General features: G+C 30.5%; 1 protein-coding gene across 2 annotated transcripts in view; it reads right to left on the reverse strand.

Moving 5' to 3' along the window:
• The window catches only part of LOC112603469 (estrogen receptor beta-like), an 80198-nt gene that overhangs the window by 17330 nt on the left and 40028 nt on the right, over positions 1-22840 (reverse strand). The window contains exon 1 of one of the 2 annotated variants that reach the window (XM_025352031.1): positions 5363-5660. The exons of the other annotated variant lie outside the window; for it this stretch is intronic. The gene's annotated coding sequence lies outside the window, so the exon portion shown is untranslated. Of the gene's footprint in view, positions 1-5362; positions 5661-22840 lie in introns of those variants that run through there. 2 annotated transcript variants of the gene reach the window in all.

The raw sequence follows: 22840 nt of genomic DNA on the forward strand, positions 1-22840 counted from the left end.
TTCCGAAGTATTATTAATCTATTTTGCGCTAATAGTGTGATATAGGCCAATAAACAGTATACCTACCTACTGTGGATACCGTCCGATATTATTTTACAGCAAGGCGAATGAACACAATAATTTGTAATAACAACAGTCCGGAGCACAATGTCGTTTTGTTTTGTAACATGTATTTATTACATGAAAACAGAAATAAATTATTATAATCTAATATTTTAAACTGTTTGTGATACAAGCTTCGTCTCGAATTCAATTTAATATGTTTTTTACGTTGACTCTCACGCGTGTACAGTACCTACGTGTTTGTACAGGTATTAGGCGCCTATAACTTACAACAGACGTCATGCTTTGAACCGGCTTATAATTATGTTGGCAAATTATCTCGACGATTATTATTGCCTTAGCTGTGCAACGCGATTTTTCTCCAGCGTCCGTTTATTTACACTTAAGTATTATACACTTGTAAAGCCATATATATATATATATAGATTTATAATTGAACACAATTCTGAATTTGAATGTCAAATTAAATTGGTGTATATATACTTACAATATACACATAGTGTTACATAATGCATATTATGATTTTTTAAGTAGCACGTCTTAATTATATTATATTTAAATTCGATATTTTTTTCCAAAAATGTTTTTATCGTCGTAACCGGTCGGGCGCACGTTCGCTGCCAAACGTCGTTTTTATTATAAGACAACTACGAGACGTAGACGACGATCGATGGTTAAATGGCCGGTAGACCGATGTGTTAAAAATATGTTAAAAGATTATACGGCGACGATTTAATACGCGATATAATAATATATGGGTACTAAGTACTGTGAATCGGATGCGCTGCACTAAGCACTTGGACGCGGATAAAAATTAGAAATATAATGATACAGTCGATTCACTCAACGGAAGTTCACAGGCTAGGAAAAAGATCGACTTACTAAAAATGTCAATTCATCAAAAATCATAAAAAATTATATTATTTATAGTATAATGTATATTTAAATAGTTTACAATGTTCACATGCTATTTTACTTGAAGAATTATTGTAAGTTTAGGTCATTATTTTTGTTTATTTAATACATTCGTAACAGTTATATTCTGTTAACGACCGAGTGGCTTCATCCATGCCTTCATCGTTTTTAAGTTTAAATAAATTTACATAATGATGTTTCCAAAGCAAGTTTCGCTTTTTATTTACTCAGGTTGCATTTGTGGGTCTTTGTCGACGTGTTCAATATCGTTCGAATTCTACTGTAAGTGGCAAGGAAGATTTTACGAATCAAATATGTGAATAAATCAAGTCGTAAGCGACAAACGATCGTGGTGATAAGATAATTTGAGTTATTGAAAACTCGTCCAATTAATATTCGAGTTGACAAGATTATTTGAACATCAGGACGTTTATATAGCAATTTGAAAGGGAATTTTACTCGTTTGATATATCAAGAATTTCGAGTGTCAAGGTTCGAGTTACCGAGAGTACTACACCGATGATACCGCTTACACGCTAAAAATAGGTATAATAAGTGACCCTGTGAGTTTGTATAGTAATAAACGTATGACATTGGTATGCATATCGACGTCCGAAATCATATACTTTACTATAATATTATATTATTATTATTATATTATCACTGGGTTGTCTGTCGTCTCGCATCTTATCCGCGGGCAAATTTTCATCAGGCGTACACATCTTAACGCTAATATACAAAACGCGTAAAATATTATACTACGATTATATTTTAATTAGGGCAGTGAATTTAATGCACTAAAAAATCTAGAAAAACGCATTAAAAATTTCAAAAAAATGCAGCAAAATATGCACTTAAAATGCAAAAAATGCAATACGTATAAAATGCCAAAAATTATAGCATAAGATACATTTAAAATGGTTTTTGTTTTAATTTTTATATTTATATTGATATTATAGGATATTATAAATTTAGTACATTACGTACATTTTACAAGCATAAACTTGTGTTTATTAAATAAAAATAAAAATATTAAAAATGCTGATTTAATTTGAAATTTGTATAATGCTATATTCACCTAAAACGTTTTTTAAAAAATTTTTTCCGTGTATTTATTTTGTTAATAATTAAGTTTTTGAAGATGTTAATTGACGAAATTCAATTAAAAAAATACCAGAGAACGAACTAAAAAAGGAAAACATGACCTAAAAAATTAAAAACGTCAAAAAAAAAAAAATGCAAAATAAAAGTCTCTCATAAATAGATTCGTTGTAACAACATATAATTCGAATTATGTGTACTTACAAAGCTATAAGCTTCACGATCGCCAAAAAATAATGCGCTTTCCTATACACGCATTCACATGCAGCCCCAATTATAATATTATAATATGGATTGTGGGTACCTCGCCTAACATATCCGCTCAATGTGTACGCGTATTATATATAGTTCACCGTTAATGAGATTTCGTGTGCCGGTTAGGCATATTATACCTACATCTCGTAGGTATACCTACACTTCCAGCTATAGACGATCTCGCTGACAAATCATTTTGGTTGCCAAGGTCGCACGGGGCGATGCGCGTGTTCTCACTCTCTCTCGTCGTCGTCTCTGTAATCACTGTAATTTGACGCTCGTGTGCGCTTCTCCGTACCGTAGGTACGCATCGCACACACACACACACACACTTCAGCGCCACTGCAGCGGCGGCGCGGGCGCTGTACCGGCCGTGTTACAATTAACGCATTTGGTAAATAGGACTCGTGATGATTGCGGCCTTGTCGTTATACAAGACGAACAATAACTCATGTCCGACTCCGGCGGACCCCTTCCACGTCGGAGAGAGCCCCCGAGGCTTCTTCCTTGTTTTTATAGATTGCGAAAAACAACAATAACACGCAGACGCACGCACACGACAAACGCGCACTCACACACACATTATATTATATATATTTATACGTTCGTGTATGATATTATGCACTGGAAAATAATGTTATAATAGCGTTTGGCTAACGACCAAAACAGTATCATCATTCAAGGTGTCCCGAGACGATATTTTCGACGAATACTAAATCGTCCATGCCGCGCTCGCGTGCGTGATATAACAATAACGATGCACCTACGGACGAGCACAACAGAAGGGATGTACGCGTAACACGACGTGCAGTGCAACGCCGCCGATCGGAGACGGACGATAAAAAGAACGGCGGCGGCGCCCGACAAAAGGTTTGCGTGCATCGGCCCGACAAAAGGTTTGCATCGGCCCGACAAAAGATTTGCATCGGCCCGACGGCCGTCGACCGTCGGAGGGACGACGCCGTTGAATGACAAGTACGCGCGCGCGCGCGCTGTAATCAAAGATTGTGTCACGCGTTTTTTATTTTTGTCTTAGTTTTTTTTTTTCGCACGATTGGCCAACGCTGTAACGCAGTCGATTTCCTTTTTATTTATTTATTTAGTTTTTTTTTTTTTTATTTCGTTACGGATGTTCGCCGACAGCACTTATTGCGTTTGCAAGACATTATTAAAACGGTTTCCTAATTATTGATATTATTACGAGAGACCTTGAAAGACTGCGCGCGAGCCCTACTGAACTATATATATATATATATATATATGTATATAATATTATGCATTCGTCGTACTTTTCCAAGTATTGAGAGAACAAATAAGTATAGCATTTTTTCCGTACACACTAAATTACATGTATTTTTCGAAAATTATAGTACGATTTTGATTTCTTAATCGAATAGCGTAATTATTCATCAACCATCAGTGTTATTACGAGTATTATGATTTATGAGCTTTTCTTATATCCTTCCGTTGTATAATATTTCCTTATCTGCATAAGAAAAATATCGTAATCATTTCATATTGGTCGTCATAAATGCTTAAAACAATAATGATGGTGCTCTCTCTTAGACCACAATAAGTTTTCCGCGATTGGTTTCTCTAACTACTTATATTATCGGATATTTTGAACTTTTTGTAACAATTGAAAAATTAATCAAAAAAGTATTGTCAATAAAGATACTACTATGCTGTATTTAAACAAATTATTAATTATTTATAAACCATGTAGGTTATATACAGACCAATGGAACTACTCGTATATTTTTTACGGAATCGAATTATAGTCTTATATTATAAATATTTAATACTACTCTAATAAATTATAAAAGATAAAAAAATTACAATGAAATTATTCATAAGTGTGAAGTGGTAAAACTAAATGATTATTTTTTCAAATAGTTTTAAAGTTATATTAGAAAAATTAAAAATAGGTACTGCATATTATTTACTTACTGTTATAAAGTATACTTGAAGCTTAAATTATAAAAATGTGACGCAGACCATAAAAATAAAAAGTTATATCACTACAATTAATGTAATCATCAAAAATATGATTATGTTAAATGTTAAGAATTGGAACTAAATAAATTATGATACATTTTAAGTTTAGTTTAAGAATGTTATTGTCTATTATTGTTTATTATTTAAGGATTAGGCAATAAATTAAACTAATTCATGTAACTTAAAACAATTCTTTTTTCGTTAAAATATAGGACGTCTTGTAGAATGTTAGAATCTTTTAAATTTAATTTCAACTACAGATATCTATTTAATAACAATAGTATTTTTTATTTATACTATTATTATTTTGTTATCGTTATAAAATGTTATTTAAATTTAAAATTTTTCAATCTTATTGAAAAAACCTATTCGAATAAATATGAATTATATAGTTTATAAGAATCATAATAGCATTGACGCACTGCGCCCGGTTAGAAACACGTGTATCATAGTAATATTCGTATAATATATTATGTTCAAGAATCACAATGCGGTATTCAACTCATCAAGTACTCTAAAATCGAGAATGTTGGCAGTGTTTTAACCATTGTTTTTTAGAACATTAATCAGCACGAAAATCGAATATTATCGAACAAGTTTTAATTTAGATTATGTATTGAATGTCAAAAAGTGTTTTATGTCGTACATATTAATCACTTTCGAGCGTTAACTAAATAATTCATTTTCTAAGTAATACGATGCTCATCGAACATATTAAGAATGCTGATGTATCGTTTTATTTAGCGTGTATAATTGAGTATACAATACGATTGAATTGTTTTAATATCGGACGATATTTTGCGCGCGTGGATAGTGATTGAAATTATACGATAATAATAAAATTGTCAATTATCAATTATTTGCACTATTTTAAACATGTTTAAATCACATGTTTGCCAAATAAAATAATCTTATGCTGCAGATGAGTGGTGCATATTATGTCATAAGAATTAATCACGGATTTGAGCAAAATAACGATTGAACAGCACGCAAATATTTTGAAAACAGTAGATTTCTAGAGACGACTTACCTCGTTTTCGATATTTTCTCTTTTTCGATTTTAATTTTGGCGCCGTGCGTGTGATTTTTCTACGGACAGCGGTGTGGTCGTTTTACATACCAACCAGGGGCGGCGGCCAGAATATGTTCCAGTTTCACCGACAACAAAAATCAAATGACCAGTCGTGGAAGTGATTCGGAAACGTATTTGTTTTAATATTACGATTAGTTAGTAAGCGTATAGTGACGCTGAGATGAAATGAAACGGAAAAGCGCTGCAGTCCCGATAGATATGCGGCGGCGGGCGGAGAACGTTTGGCCGGACGTCCAAGTGGGAGCGAGTAATATTCGCGTCTGTCATTGACGACTGTTCAAGTCACCGGTGACGATATAATATTCAAATAAAATAATAATAATATAGCGGTTGATAGCCGTTGTGCCGGTAATGACTGTCAAGGGCACATGCAAAAAAAAAAAAAAATGTCTGATACCGATTTTTACCGACGATTGATAATGTATAGTCTAAACGTATACATCACGTATAATACCTATTTGTGCTACAATAATATACAGCCATACGTGTATAATATGCATAGAAAACAGAGCAAGATAAATGAAATCTCCTGCATTACTAACGAAGTTGATGCCAAACCATATATTATTATTATTATTATTATTATTATATTATCAGCGAACCGAATACGAACGATTCGTAATAAAATCACGCGCGCGATATCGTGCCTCGGTGTTGGAAGACGAATGAAAAATTGAGACATTATGCTATCGTCCATTTATGGTGTTGGCGAATGTGAGCAAATTTATAAGGTTCGTCAAATTCTGTAGTGTTCTTAACGAACAATATTTTGAAATAATAGCCGATTGCCGCAGCTGTGTTATAACTAGTAGGTATAGTAGGTATACACTATATTTATCGTTGATTGTCGAACGATTATATAGTTCGCACACGATAAGTTGTACTACTATTTACATTATAATAAATTACTGTACAGAGTCGGTGTATTGAATGACATGTTGTATCTATAGTTTATGTAAATTTCGACTTCAAATTCACACGGAGTCGAGTCTTGCGTAAATGGTAAAAAAAATATCATATAATTATGTAATATTTGACTATCAATTCTATACACATAGCACACGTTTCGATATATTTTAATTAATGATAACTGCGATTTTTTGTATTTATTTATTTTATAGTATGGAGTATTTTTCACTTAGAATTAACCTAAAAAAAAAAAAAAAAAAAATTAAAATCAGTATTTTGTGCAAGTAGGAAAACATATTATTTAAAAATTAGTACGCCTTCGTTTAATTATCAGAAAGAGAAATTATCTGATAACCTTGATAGTTTTCGTTGCATGCATAGGTGGAACGAAAAATGTAATTTGTTTAATTTAAGTAAATGAATTCTGTGGTAAAATTAATAGCTGTGAACCGATTACACTATTTGCTAATCCATTTGAACTATTGTCTATTGCTTAATACGATATTATTATATTGCCAAATCGGAAATCGGTTAATCAAAATATAAGTAACTCGTGTTTAAACACCCTTGTACTTTTATACAGTATACATACCAATAGTCCATATTTGTACATTTTAAATTTAGAACCAATCAATTGCAACTGGTGTACTAAGACTTATACAGTCGTCATTTGTAGTTGCAGCGATAAAAGTGTGTCTACGGTTATGGTTGGTGAAAAAGACTTCAAAACCGTTGTTTTTTTTATTTTTCGATGAAATTCAATATGATAATAATTCTTTGTGTGGTTGTATCGAAATAACTTAAATAACCTACGCGCGCATCATAATGATTGCCATTCCTGGAATAGGTTCACTTAAAAGCGGATGTTTGTACCGAATGGATAAAGGATTGCACGAGCATTATACTTAAACATGTATATTACACTTCTGGGTATGCGAGAAAAGCCGTGATATAAAACGGTGTTTTACCGCGATACGGAATGGACTATATGAGCATTGTATAAAATACCTAAGTACTTCTTTACGTTGGGATAATGTACGTTTGTAATAAACCTGTGCCGAGGTGAAAAAAAAAACGTTAATAAAATATGCGAACGATTGTATTGTGTAATCGTCGTCGTCTATATTTGTACAACTACTACAGCTACCACTAAACTACTGTCTACCACTACAACAACTATAACTACTAACTACTATCACTACTACTAATACACCTGCGACGTGAACACAATATCTTCGGTGAAAAACGTCAGCCGGACGACCCTTTTAAATAAAACACGATACCTCCAGCGCGGCCGATCGCGAATATTCCGGTTCGGCCCACGCGGTCGCTATATATATATATATATATATATATATTCTATATATTATGTGTGTGCGTATTCGTATTGTACTCGTGTTGGCGGCGAGATATTATAGTCGCGATGCGAAACAAACAAACAACAACAAAAAAAGTAATAAATAAATAATACGTATTGCGAGTATAAATAATAATAATATATGTATACGGGTATACGTACGTATAATATACGCTAGATCGCGAGGTATGGCGAGGAGGAGTGAGTGGAGAGCAAAAAGGATGGCGGCGAGGAAGCGGCGACTGCGGAGGAAGGAAGGAAGCTATACATATTATATATAGGTACGCGACGTATACCTCTTTACGGAAAAGGGTTTATGTGTGGCGGAGGTCCCGCGACGTGGCCAATAAACATGACACGGAGATATCATCTGGGAAACGGGAAGCAGCACGAGAGATATTTGGATTGCGTGCTCGAATAACCACACACACACACACACACACACACATACATACACAATACACACACACGCGCGCGCGTGCTGGAGTTGTTACCCTGCATTGTGAAAACAGTACAAATTCAATACGTCACAACTGCGTATTTCACTCATCCGCCGTCGTCGTTGCTCCGAGATCTGTTCATGCGTGCAAACGATATAATACAGGGTGTTCGGTATTTATATCCAACACCGGAACCTCGAAAATCTCTGAGAAATATTAAACAGAAATCGTAAAAAACTTTAACGAGATTAGATGAAGACTCTACCCCCCCCCCCCCGCTGTTGCAAAAAAGTATGTTTCAAACGATGCCTATACGCGACTATTCGTATATACGTAGGTATGCAATAATGTCTACTGTTTAGTAATAAATACTGAAATTACGGTTGATATACACTATTGGTACGCGTTTCGTGAGCGGTATATACCTACAATGGTGGACGGCGGTGCACGGGTTCGCAGTCGAAACGTTCAAAATTCGATTATCGAAGACGACGACGCGGTGAGATAATATCATACGAATAATTATTACGAACGCAAACCGGCGGATAATGTCGATAATATTCGTTTTTCACCAGCCCTCCTCTCACTATATTATACGTACATTACGGTTATTACATATAGCATTTGCTCTAAAACGGATAACGCAAAATGTCACAGCGATCGTAGAAAAAACCGAAGACAAGACAAAATTTTTAAAAAAAATGGCCTGTGGTCGGACTAAAGTCGAAAAAAATTATACACTTCGTTTTACGGCGTTACGATATTATAATAGTAATAGGCGTACGCGTAGTGCCGTATGTCTACCGGCCGTTTACCCTGTACACGCGACACGGTAGTGTACCTGCACAATATTATTATCGTGTACGCGCGTAGGCAACAACAACGACGACGACAATAATATAATATTATCTGTCATACGAACAAACGTTGCTGTCGTCGTCCGGACTCCGGATCATACCTTCTTTGCCGGGGAGCCGACGTTATCGTACAAACCCATCGTCAATTGTCGACGAAGACCACAACGCGTGATTCGACGGCCGACTTGCATATATTATTATGCACGCGTATATTATCTCGTACATGCGTGCATAAGACAAACGGTCGACGACGACGACATAAAAATCGTTACGACGCGAACTCGCGGACTTTACCGCGGTAGAATGTGGTATGACAATTTTTTTTTTTTTTTACAATCGTGTCCACCACGCCCGAGCGAAACGCGAATAAAACGAAATCCTTATACGTTTTAACGCATGACGTCCGGATTTCAATGCAAAGCGCGTTAGTTTTCGGGTTCTTTGGGACGATGCACCCCAAGTACCTGCCTGATTCGTTTAAGATAACAGACGAATCAAAGATGACACTTTAATTTTACATTTTTTTTAAATTTTCAAATCGTTATAGTGCCTGATATATACCAGGGATAGCGAACCTGTGTCACACGCGTGTCACAGAACAGTGATACGCCAATTAAAATATAATTCGTGATTTTTACTTCACTTTCCAAAAAAAAATTATAATCCCAGGATTGATTCGTTGGCTGGAAAAACGCAGCAACAGATTTCTCATTAAAAACTAGTTTTTGTAATTATCAAAACATATTTCTAAAAATGTTGTCATTTTAGTGTTTAAAATTATGTGTTTATATTAATGTAAAATAGTAAATACTATTAAGTTTAAATATAACAGCAAATAAAATCACGTTTATGTGTTTAATTAATTATTATTTAAGCAAAAAAAAAAAAAAATGGTTTAAAAATTTTTTCACACACGAGGCAAACTAAATCAAACCAAAAACTTTGATTTGACACGCTGCAGTTATCAAAAGGTTCGTCATCCACGACATATACGTACGTATCAATACATCGTTAGAGCTTTTAGTGTTAGTTCAAAATATTATATTAAGAAATACTGTTTTCGATAAATTCGCTTTAATAGTTTTTAGACATTTTTTATTCGCACAAATAAAATTAATATTAATTAGTTCAATCATATTAATTTATAATAAGTTTGCCACTTATTTATTGTGTGTTCGTATAGTATTGTTATTTTGTTTTTGTATTATTATTAGTTTAGTTAAAATGAAGTGTTAAAAATGTCAAAAGTAAAACCATAATTTTCCTATCGCTTGGGTGATTGCATGCCTATAAAAAAATGTTAAGACATTTTAAGGGATTTTTTTATAGTAAAAAATATTTTTTGGGACACTTTTGGTTATTTTTAGAACATTTTTTGATAGTTTTTAGGATATTTAAATCCGAGTCCTAATTATAAGATGATAATAATGCGTATAATAGTAAAAGGTATGATAATATAGTTACCTGGTATCTAAATGTTATCCAGTATTTCGGGACATCGACGTTGAGACAAAAAAACCTTCATATGTGTTATTACAATTTTTAGATTTTGGTAAAAAAAAGAAAAAAAAGCTATAATTTGTTAATGTAGTCCTACTACTTCATCATAAAATTAATGAAAATTTATAAACAAAACCTCTTATACGTATTATTCGCTATAAATTGTTTATGGAATATCATCTATTATGCGATTAATAATTTGTAAAATTACATCAACTAGCATTTATCGACATGGACATGGATCGTGTTGATCAAAAAACATTATTAAGGTTTACAAAAATCAAAACTCATTAAAACTCTGAAAATAAGGCACGCTCCTAAGGATTAATGGTAAGACGAATTTTCCACAATCATATTTATAAATTTCAGTCGTTTTAAATTTTGTAAGATATTCTTTCCTTTAGATAAAGTTTTATACTTGTGCGACTTTAAAAATACTATTTGTGGTAAACTAAGAACAAAAAAACGTTATTGCTAACGACTATTGTTTATTTAAAACACTTCCGCATGCGTCATGTAAAAATTCAAGACGAGGTTTGAGGGATTTTTTGAGGTACAAAGACTATTTCAATACGATTAAACTCTTAACGCTATATATAGATACATAGTTTTTAAAAACATAAATGACAAAGTATAAAATGTCTAAATTTTAAATGAGTTAGTTTTAAATCTTACTGTATTTTCATATATATAATATGTATGTATAACAACGTTGAGTTAAGCATAAACCAGTTATAGCTGACTTCAAAGGATTTGGCGGTAATCGTTTAAACAGTTTGTTCAACTTGAGTTAACAGTGATGGATTATATCTGAGTTTATATTATAATTCTAATTTCGTCTGATTTTATTATGACTATACGATTTAATACTTTTATATTGTACGCGTGGTAATGAATCCTGTGACCGCGAGTAATAATGTAACAGCCTTTATTAAATTTAATTTATCTATATAAAGTGTATACGCCTACATACCAATTAACACGATGTATGGATGTGCCCCACTTCAGTCGGCTTCGGGTTGTTAGCTTAGGTTTTAATGTCAGACGCAGTGTTGTTATAATAAAACATATTATTCAAATGTGAAACGGTATAATTAAACTGCTAATTGTGAAATGTTATAGTATTGTATAGTGCAGTGCGCGTGTTTTTATATTATGATAGAAATATAATATAACACGTACCTATATTGAGATTAGTGAGATTTCAGATTTAAAGTGATGATTATTAATACTGAAAAAAAAATTATATAAATATTAAATAGTATTACAACATTTATTGAAATGACGAGAAATGTTAAAAATGAAACAATTTATTTTTTATCAGATATGTTATTGTATGGGTATGTTTTAATTTATTATAACAGTTACGGGCCCGGTTCAATATATGACGTGTGCATTGACAACAGAGTTAAATCGATTAACACTTTTACGGTCAAAGTATAGACTATTAATCAGATAATGAGTATAGGACAGTATAGACAGTATAGTATATGCAAACATACAAATATAAAATTCAACTTAAACCTTAAATGAGTTCAAATTTAATTTATTTATATCTAATAAGACTTGTAACAATATTATAGTCTTGCCATATTTCATCGCGTTATATTTTGTTCACGAATGTGCTAACTTGTAATTTTTTTTCAATATTATAAAATACCGACAAAGATAATATTGCAAAATCGTTGACTCAATAATATACAAAAATATTCTTTTTTTTTCTACAAACATTTTCAAACAGACTACAAATAAGAATAATTATTTAACCTAATGTAATATGTCTATCAGTATTTTAATTTTCAGTAATTTAAAATGTTTTTATTTTTTATTAATACTTATATTTTTTGTTGACAAATTAATATTTCATTATCCGTAAACGACTTATATTATAATGAAGGTTACGCGAGCATGAACAAAAAAAAAAAAAAAAAAAAAAAAAAAAAAACATGACCTGTATTTTGTACTTCAAGATACGAAAAAGAGAAATAACGAAATTATAATTTTAGAGTAGATACACGACATATTCACATTATAATAGAAATGGTTTTTTTTACTAGATCTCGGAGTGTTACTATGATGAGTAAACACGCAATGCAGTAATATTTTAAATCTTGCCGGTTGTAATTTTACTGTTTAAATATTATACTTTTGTCTTGGAATATTTTATAAATAAGAATTATTGTAAATCCTTGAAATGTGATCACAGCTGAATAGTAATAATCATAAAATGAATAATAATCGTATAAATATGTTATCGTTTAATACGTGGTTGGTAGTGTACTAATTTTACCATATAATAATGCTGTAATTTTTCAAGTATCGACGAGGGTAGTCAACAGTCAATCTAAAGAATACTGCGTGATGTAATTTTTTTTTTTTGTTAACATTTAAACGAACTAAAACCTACTTTTTTCACAATTTTTTCTTCAGTAAAAGTGTTTTTTAATAGAACTAATTTTTTTTTTTATCAGAACATCTCATTTGTTTTATATAGGTAAACAAACTTTAAAACGTTTTACGAATTTAAATAACTCAAAATTATTAGCAGTGTAAAATTTCAAATGAAACGGACATAAAAACACGGTTCACAGAAAAATTAACGAGGAGATAGTTAGGTACATGTGTATATATTTCTTATCTATTTTAAAATTACCCTACTATGAGTTTTCGAGTTTCACAAATCTAAACTTAAAATTATTATTATTATCATTAATATTAAACTTTAAACTATAAAATTATTAACTATTAGTCCGATTATATAAGACATACACATATCAATATAGTATGCAATAAAACATTCGTATTTTTTAATGAAGATTATATATCTAAGTACCCATAGCAAATAGGAAAAATTTAAATATTAAATACTGCACAGTCAAAAATCTTGTACTTTGTACAACGATGGCAATTTATTTCGTCAGAGTAAATATGAAAAAGAAAACATTCTGTGTAGACTTGAAGTATATACAAAAATATATATAATATTATGATTAAAGAAATATACATATAATATTTATAAATTATATATTTGTGTATTTATGTTTATTATTTAATCCAAGTTTATCGTAATAATTTTTAGGTACACATTATTCGTTTGTAATTTTGGAATAATTAATCACCATTTTATAGATATGTCAATTGTTTGTAATCTAAACGAGTAACTAATATTCGAAATATTAATAATATAACTTAATTTATATTAGTAATAGGTTACTATATTAATGTGTTTATTTCAATTTTCGCGGTTAAACATATTGTATACATCTATGTATAAATTACATACATATGAATATGGCTATATAATTCATTCAGTTAACCGTGGGAATATTAAACTATAGCGATATTTTTCTGTTATGCATAATTGGGTATGATTTTTCCCAGTTAACAGTTTGTAAATTACTTTAAAACGATTTATACGTATAATTCATATTGAATAAGTTAGATTTTAATAACTACAAGCAAGGTTTTATTTATTTTTTTGTAAATTTGATACACCTATATATAATATAATATATTAACATCAGAGCAATCTGATAAATAAGTACTTAATTTTAACTAAACCAGTTTATCGGATATATTGAATTATATTACTGATGTTATAGTCATATAGGAGTTTAAGTTTTTTTAAGTGTATATAGGTATACTTATCGATTCAGTATCAAATGGTGACGGTGTTATTTGGCAATAAATGCTTATTTTATTTATTAATTTTTTTGGAACTAGTGAATATCATAATATACACTATCAATCTTTCCTTTATATGTTTAATTTTGTTGTCCTTAAAGATTCAATCAATTCGTGTATTTCAAGTATTATTTTGTGTTTATACCTACCTATATATAGATACGTGATAAATGATAATACACGAGCCTTAAATGTTTAGTGTTTCAAAGGATAAATTACAAAACAACAAATTGTTGGCTAAAAATCTATTTTGTGAGATACAATTCAAATAAATAAACGAATCGCCTTTAGGCTTCGCGTGTATTATAACAACACGTTAAATAATAATCTATGCGGCGATTTTCATACCTACGGTAAAAGTGTATAAATAATATAAATATTATCTCACAATAGTTTAGTAGTTATATCACTGATCGTGTACTTATCTGCATCGCTGCACAGTGCACACTGTGAATAATAATAAAAAAATTGTTTCTAAAATGCTCATAAATGTAGGTTGTCATAAATTTATATTGTACCACACGACTCGCATCTATTATTTTATAAATTACAGGTAGGTATTATAAGTACATTATATTATTATTATAATATTACATAACATGTAACTTTATTTAAAATATCCGTGACTTTTAATTTATATATTTTATATATTCGGTGTATACGTATATGTCATGCAGTCGAGTGTTCGTATTAATTTAATTTTTAATCATTATTATTATTATTCAATAGTACGCTGCACTATAGGTACGTCATAATATACGACATACATGCGTACAATACGTTTTTAATTGGTAACATTGGAACATGGAGTAATTTTTGATAATGTTGTTTAAATTAAACTCGATGACTGTTGTCCGTTTGCGATGAGTAAAAAAAATGATAGTATGTAGGTACCCACCTTTATTAATTTTTAGACAAGAACGCTGTGAGAAGATTTAACACGAAATCAGAATTGACCACCCAGTTTATTTCATGGGCACATAATAATAATACGATTTTTTTTTTTTTTTTTAATAAACGTCTATATAACGCTTTTAATAATGGTCGATGTAATTTGTCTATAAAATTTTCGGACACGATATTGGATATCCGGTCGAAAGATTATTGGTACATTATTAGTTATTATTATTATTATTATATATATATATACACGCCGCACGTCGTACACAATATAGCCCATGGCCCGGTGGGAGTTTCCGAAGGTGTATGAGACCGTTCAGCCAGTAATTAATATTAATAAATATATGTATATACGTTTATATTTGTCATTATCTGATATGAATGGAAACATATACCCGAGAAAAACAAACAAAACTTGCATTGATATCATCTCGATTTGCGTTTTGTTTTACGACTCGGACACACCTCTTCCACGTTATACGTGCTCGAAATATACATACATATATATATATCGATTCCGCCCAAACACGTAGCATCAGAACGTTTATTATTATTGCTATTATTATAATTATTATTAAAACGGCGATGACGAAATGTACTTATTATTATCATTACTATTATTATTATTATTATTATTATTATTATTATTTATTTATTTTTTTTTATTTCACATTGATAATAATAATGTATTACATGTACAATCTAAATACATAGTGAGACTTATTTGTTTGCATTATATTATTATAATTATTTGTGTGTGCAATCGTTTAATGTCTCGGACCGCGATCATGCGTTCGTACATACTACATAATAATATTATTAAATTAAATTGTACGTCGCGTGAGGTTCGTAGAAATCAATTTGATTGGAAAAATTATAAGCCTATACACAAGTGAGCAAACCAAGTCGGTTTAGTTAGTGTGTGTATGTGTGTGTGTGTGTGTGGTGTATGTGCGCGGTGAATGGAATGAACAGAGAACTACTACAACAGCATATTTCGAGTCTACATTATTTATTAAATTTTACTCGTAAATAAATAATGGAACATCCATCAATTAATCGGATAGGTATAATTACTAACATAAAAATTAGATTTCTCATTGTGGCTGGATCCGAGTTTAATTACAAACAATAACTATACATACAGTAACATAATGATTAAACGATTATATAATATATTATTCCAGTTATTGATATTGGTAGTACATGGCCACAATAAAATTGGACAACCCCCATGTTATATTTTTTTATGGTATTCATAAATATTATTTTTTCATAACTAAAAAGTAGGTACCCATCTCTAAATATCTTATTATTTTATTGTCAGACCTGTCTTGGGAGCATACCCGCTGTTAACAGGTTATAAAAGAAATATATATATACCATAACTTATGTGACAAAACGTTTTATTTTCTTAAAGAAGGAAATTTTTTGCATTCCAAAATCCTCTTACGAAAAAACAATTTGCATATTAATATAATAATATATAGTCTTAATAAATGAAATAAATTTAATATGTTTATAAAGATAAAGCGCAATTCTTTTGGATTCATTATATATGTATACAATAACATATCTCATAAAAAACAGTGTACACTTGACATTAATACTTTTTGGTTCAAAATAATAATATTATGATATTTTAACAAAGACATTATATTATACTATAAACTTTAATAGGTAAGTCAAAAAAGTAGTTTCTTAATTAATATTTTGTATGTAATAATAAAAAGTCATAGTAAAATATTTTTACAATCAAATTTATTGAGCTAATAATAATTACAGTAGAGAAACCTATAAAAGTATGAAGAATTTTATCATTTTTCTAGAGAATATTCAATTAATTTTTTTTTTTAAGTTGTTTTTTCACAATAGAGATCATGTTATAATATACAAATATTATAACTATTTAACTATTTAATAACAAAGAAAATTGACTAATTATGTTGAATGCGATATTTTTAAGTAAAAAATAGAAAAATATTATTATTTAAAACTCATTTAAATTTCATAATTAATATTTTTTGAAGGTATTTTTATTAATAATCTGTAAAAAACAATCACTATAAAAATAAAAAAAAGTCTAGATTATGAATTTCAGTATGAAAGAATGGAAGCAAAAATGCTTAAATATTAGTTTTCAAAACTACAGTGGTTCAAATCAAAAATCAGTGCGTTGCGTGTATTCGTTATCGATGATCAAATTTTGGTAATAGATAATTCATATTATCATTATATGAATGGGAAAAAAATGCAATATGAAATGAAAAATAAGACTGAATAATAAAAAATTAAAATTATTAAAATAATGTTTGAGTTAAACAAATGTTAAATTCCGTTTGGATTAGATGATTGATTATTATTAATCTAAACTTGCTCTAGATTCTATAGAAGAAAAATGGGGTATTTTTCGTAAAATAATTTCATTTGACTTCATAAATAAAATGACGACTATATCTATTTAAATTTAATATATGAGATAATTAATATTAGAAAATCGTGTAAATTGATTTTTATTGGTACATACGTAGCGTACTTATACACGAATAATCAAGAAAAATATCTTTATTCATTTTTGATGTTCAAAAATAACCAATAAGAAAACAAATTAGTAGGATAATGTATTAAACGTGACCCTTACATAGAAGCGAAGGGTCAAAGGTGTTTCAAAATTATTTGTTTTTTATGTTTTAAGGTATAACATACTTTTACTAACCAGTATTCGAAGAGTTCGTTAAAAATGGAAATCGCTGAAAAAAATAAATGTTATCGAATGCTTGGCAAGTAAAAGTTGATCGAGAACAGTTAATTTATCGTTAAATGTAATCATACATTGGTTACTCTGGTTTTAATAATTTTGCTTATTATTGAAATAAAAACTGGCGTGCAAAAAATAATAACTAAATGTTTGTGAAAAATAAGTTACAGTGTTTGGTACACTCCGCCTTTAGCTAAGTTGTTGTTACCAATAATAATACCATACGCTTTCATGTAGTGCATAATTATTTATTATTTATTATTTATTATATTATTTATTTTAGGCGATAGACAAGTAATTAATAAATCATTCTTATTGAATATAATAATCATTGAGCTTATATAATAATTCGTATAAAAGTAAACTGCATGTTTAATTGTGCATATTATATTATATTTATTATTAATAATGTAGCATTATTTTTAACGAATATCATTATCTAACATATCTGAGTGACCTATTAAATCGTAAATAATAAATATGCATATTTTTTCTAACCGATTGTTCAAATAAGAACTTATGATAAATCATGATGCAACTACGGATAATTTTATATAATTTATAACATATTAATAGTTGTTGAATATCAAAAAAAAAAAAAAAAGTACAAATTAACTTTACAGTACCTATTTCTTTAATATGCTTACGATGGTTATTGGTTATATTATGTGCCGTAAAGTAGGTACCTAGTTGAAGTTTTCTGATTTTAAAAAACTTGTCAGATCTGCAATATTATATGTATAGTAAGATAGGTACTATATATTAAATTATGATTCGTGTTACCATGTATATGCCGTCACTAAAAATGATTTACCAGCAAGTTCAAATTAAACCGGATTAAAAATAAAACGGAGGGCGTAAAATCAATAATTTCGTATCTTTTATAATGAATCTAATATTTCAATAATTATACGTATATAGATAGTTATTATATAGACGAATATCATAATTTAATTATTATTTTTTAATTAATCATTATTTCTTATACACTTAAAGTGTTAAGGTTAAGCACATAAGTTTTGAAACGTACTTACGTATAGTACGATTATCGAACGGGTAAAACGTGTTCTAATAAATAATTTTTTTTCGATTAGTGTGCTAAAATGTATAAAGATCGTTTGTGAATAATTTGCAAACAATATTCTATTTGTGTATAAACCAAATTCAAATATCTATAAATGTATTATGATAAACATTTGATTAGAATATTGTAAAATACACGTAAGGATATTATTATTAATTTTTAATAATTTTCGAAAGAATTAAATATGGACACGTTTTTTATTTTTTATTTACTCATAGGTATGATATATACAATCAACGATTCAAACAGTCAGACATGTAGATTTTTGGCCAATTTTATTTGATTTAAGAGTTTTTTTGTGCCTTGAAAGAAATACAACTCTTGTGACTTGCGTGAGTATAGAAATTAGTTGTTAGGTTGAAAATTGGATGTTAGTAATTTATTGTGTAATTGTGTATTAAGACCGTGAAAATCTATGGGTTTAAATTTATAATATGCGAAATTGGTTACAAACCATTGGAGTTAAAAAAAAATTATACCGTATAGGTTAAATAAAAGCACCACGCTGAAAATTAATATTATTATTATCCGGTCAACGTTCATATAAAATATACCATTCTTACCTATTTTGTCTCTATATGTAGATGTGCGCGAGTGAACTACGAACGGTCATTCTATGACATTCCGTTATCACATATTATATGCGTTCAATGGATCGAATTTTAATTGACTTCCCATTCATATAACCTTAGTATGCACGTAAAATATAATTACTGTCACGCATATTGAAACGGAACTTAACGGACGTACTGTAGCACCGTAGTCTCTTTATAAATGTATAATATGCATACGAGTGTCATGTTGGTTACGGGCAAAATGGATTTATGTTTCGAGCAGTAGAAAATGATTATAACAAACTATAGTGGACGCTTTATTTGTGTACTTGACGATCGATTGATGGCCGCCGAAAAATTGTGAAACGCATGGTTAAAAGAATTTAACATTATGATGTAATCGATATATAGAAACAGAGTAAAAGTTTTAAGTGTTTAAACAGTTATAATTATTGACAATTTTAATTTAAGTAAAACTTACGTAACAGTAACTTTCATTATCTCAAAAAATATTTCAGAAAATATTTTTTTAACACAATCAAAAAAATATATACATATATTTATTTTTATTAAATTTTTTATAATTGGATTGTTCAAGTTTTACTTTTTTAAATAACAGCCATTCAATTTTCCAGTCAAATTATCAATTTTTTTTTAGTTTAAATTCGAAAGAGTTTATCAATTATTTATAAATAAGTATTTAAAGTTTAGATGACTAATTATTTTGTGGCGTACCCTTACTTTACTACTTCACTCCACTTGATTAGTATTTAAGTAAAAACTTGAAAAAAATAAAACGATATAGAAAATTGTTTTTCAAATATTTTATTTGATGGTGACTTAAAATGGTGAAACAATTTAAAAAAAATTTCTTCTCAAAATATTGAGTGATAATAAGTGTTTAATGTTAAGAGAATTGGCGGTACTTATACTATACATCACGAAATGTTCAAACACGATAAGAAAGACGCAGACCAGGGAACGATAATTATTAGTGATTTTAGCAATGACTGATTTCGTTGTAGTTTTCGGCGACCTGTGTGTCACCCCTTTACCAATTTATAACGGACATTAAGCTTCGGAATGGCGGAATTCGAAATATGATCTGGTTTCCCGTCAGTTGTCGCCAACCCACTGCCCAATCAATAATAATACAGTTGTTGCAACCGGGCTGCATACTACGGGATTTTCGCGCACAACTCGACCGCCATCGAGTAGGTACAGTAATCGGCCCGCGATTTCCGTATATGCCGGATGTATGACATATACTGTGCGATCGGTGGTATTATTTTTATTTTTTTTTTTTTTCTAATATTTCGTTTTCGTCGTAGAGTACGCGGTATTATTACACCGGGAGGACTGGTTTCTCGCGTGGGTTTCAGTGTGCGCCGCTATGATAATATAACATTATTCTAATTTGTAATAACGGGCGAAATATGAAAATGAGTCAAAAAAGAAAAAAAAAATAATAATAATAATAATAAACATCACGTGGCTACCAGAACGCATATTAACATTGTGTATAATATAATATAATATGACTAATGACTGCTATTAAAAACATTGGAGCGCGGCCCGGCTGTATTACACGTATTATACGCGCACATACGTCATTAATGCTCAATTTAACGGCACCGAATAAATCACGGACGGATTTACATACACGACACACAGTATTATCCCGTACAAATTGCTCTAGTGCACACGCCGCCGCCGTACTTGTGTATACCGCGGTATACGGCCGATATGATAGTATATATATATACCTGGAGTGCGCTGCTGTGTACCTATATATTATAATATTATACACGTATACCTACATCTGTGCGTTATATACAGAGTGTGTTTGCTGTGTCGCTGCGGGAACACGCCTGTGACCATGGGCGGATATTTGATTGAATAATTTTAGGGAGGTCTTGATTTTGCATTGTGGCAAAATAAGAATCTATATTTAATTAATACTTTGAAAAATGTTCAATAATTTCGGGGTGGCTTTCGGGTCTTTTGAGAGGCCAAGTCCCCTCAAGCTGCACCTCCTCAATTTCCGCTTGCGCGTCTGACGCAAATAGACACCGTGTAATGACATAATGATTTATTATTTTAATATTACACGCAACTATTATTGATGGAAAATCGGTAGAGATTTATTATATATTATATAAATTGGTTCGATTAAACATTAAAACACGGTTGTTAAGTTGATGACGTCTCGAACGGAACACTGTATACCTACAATATACGGGTACTATTTTATTGTAGAGTCGATACGACGTGCCAGTCGGTGTCGTCGGTCGTGTACTCGTGCGGTCTAATACCTAATAATCTACTACCAAATGTTCGCAAGTTCTTACTCTGCGGTCACACCCTGTATACGCATTCGTCATCGTGCTGAGACTAAATTTTCCGGACCGCACGGATCGTCCGACCGTGCCGAATCACAATAATATGTTATATTTTTATTATATATTAAATTATATTCGACCGTGGTGTATATTATGTATGTGTGCGCGCATATAGGTGCACATCACGCGTAAGTCGTTTCGTGGTTTTCGGCAGGGGTGTGGGAGGGGGTGTACGCCGGTGAGGGGGAAATTTGTCGGTAAGATTTTGAAACGAACACGAAAAAAAATAAACGAACGTGTATATAGGTACCTTTATACTATGTATGTATATACCTACCTAATATTAACTATATTTGAATATACGCTAGCGCGTTTCATCATTATATTATTTACAGTTGTTGACCGCCACTACTGCAGTTGACGATCGATCATTGTCGTTGCATGTGTGTGTATAGATAATTATCGTAATATTGAAACCAGAAAAATTACAATAACATTATGTTTTCGAGAAGCTTCCCCGATCTGGGTTTCTGTTGTACAGTCGAACATTCAACAGCCACTTGTGGTTTTTACATGCATCGTGATTTTTTTTTTCATCATATTATTTTTTTTTCAGCCCGCCGTTTGCTCGCATATAGTACCTACAATATTCTTACGCATGTTGGGTATTATCAAATCATTATCATCATCACATAGGCACACTTAAACGCGCGGTACAAGACGGCGGAGGTTTTTAATTAGGGCAAAAGTGATTGGCTAGCAGCGTTCATTTGATACGGACGTCACATTTAAATACTGTATATAGGTAGGTACATTATACATATATATATATATATATAAATGCATATACACTACACGCGGGCACGCTTATGTAAACGTCAAAACGTATTATTTTGATCTCAAAACATTGACGATATATTATATTATACACTACGTTACGTTAAATTGGCCGAATAACCTTACCGGCTTTCGGTATTGCCCGCAATGTCGGCGTTTTATTCGTGATCGGTGATTAATGGTTATACGCGTA

The sequence above is a fragment of the Melanaphis sacchari genome, unplaced genomic scaffold (assembly GCF_002803265.2).
Source record: "Melanaphis sacchari strain LSU unplaced genomic scaffold, SCAv2.0 Contig108_pilon_pilon, whole genome shotgun sequence".
Lineage (NCBI taxonomy): Eukaryota > Metazoa > Arthropoda > Insecta > Hemiptera > Aphididae > Melanaphis > Melanaphis sacchari.